Source organism: Aplysia californica, unplaced genomic scaffold (assembly GCF_000002075.1).
Source record: "Aplysia californica isolate F4 #8 unplaced genomic scaffold, AplCal3.0 scaffold00191, whole genome shotgun sequence".
Taxonomy (NCBI): Eukaryota; Metazoa; Mollusca; class Gastropoda; order Aplysiida; family Aplysiidae; genus Aplysia; species Aplysia californica.
In genome coordinates, this window is record NW_004797461.1 from 1,150,906 (window position 1) to 1,152,248 (window position 1,343).

The window sequence follows — 1,343 nt, forward strand, 5'->3', positions numbered from 1 at the left end:
TCTTACCCTCATGTTCACAGCACGTGCATGCAGTGGTGAGAAACACGCCATTCACTGCCTCGTTTCATAATAACAAATACAGAGAAAGAACATTATGTTTGCACCTGAGTGTGGAGATCGGGGTTGTTTTTTTTTTGGGGGGGGGGGAGCAGCATCAATGTCCTAGTAATAACTCCCCTTCAACCCCCCTTCAGACAAATAAACAAAAAAATATCATTTAAAAAAAAACAAAAAAACACCAAAAAATCATCTGTACCTAACCACCTCTGCCCACGCTCATTTCCGAGGCTGCCAAAACAAAACTCATTCAAGGTCACCAAAACACACATCACACACGTGTGCGTGCACTTGCAAGCCAAAAATATTTATTTTTTTTACTGTAGAATCAAGAGGTTTTACAGCGCTCGCAACAGCATAAGGTCATAATATGAGCGCCAACGATGACCTTCAAGAACAAACATACTACAATGACATGTTTGTTTTGTGTTTTAGTAAGAGTTTTACGGCGCTTGCAACACAATAAGGTCATATAGAAGTCCAGAAGATTACAGGTGTTGCAAGAGAGTAACAAACATAAAAAAGAAGAAGGGGGAGATAAAGACGATAGATAGATGCTCGATGGGAAAGAAGAAACAAACCACACCAGAGCACCCGCCAACCATCCACTTTGACATGTTTGTTTTCAAGGCCGCGAGTGGAGTGATCAGTTTGCGGCAGGGAGGAATCTATCAAGGAGATTAAAAGTAGTTCTAAACTCCTTGGGATCTATTTATAATGTGTGCTGACGCTGCCAGAAACGTAAGACGAATCGAATCGAACAAAACCAATCCGAACCGAACCTATTATTTTGTTGTGATTGAGATTTGTTCGTTTTTTTTAACGGAAGTTGGGGTGACCATTTCCTCTAAGTCTAATCAGAGTAGTACTGTAAACCCTCTCTGGTCGAATGCACCTTCTGTCTGTGTCCCCACTTCTGTGCTTGTGTTTACCTGGCTGTCTCAAGGACACGAGATGTTTCCGCTGCAACTGCAACTCTGCACATTATGCGGTTTCTCGGCTGAATTGATTCCGCGATGCTAAAATTAGTTACAATCGGTGCAGCAAGGTCTTTTGAGGATGGAAAAAGAAGAAAGGATGGCAGGCAAGTAGGAAGTGATCGATAATATTTTTTATTTATACTCAGTGAAATATATTTCAGAAATTTTAATGATCGATTTGGATCCTGGAATGAGGAAGAGGTGGAGAAGAATAGAGAAATGGAATGCGTGTGAGTTTTAAAATAAATGTTTTTGATTGTTTGAGTCTATAGGCTATTTGTATTGTGCATGTGCGTGTGTGTGTGT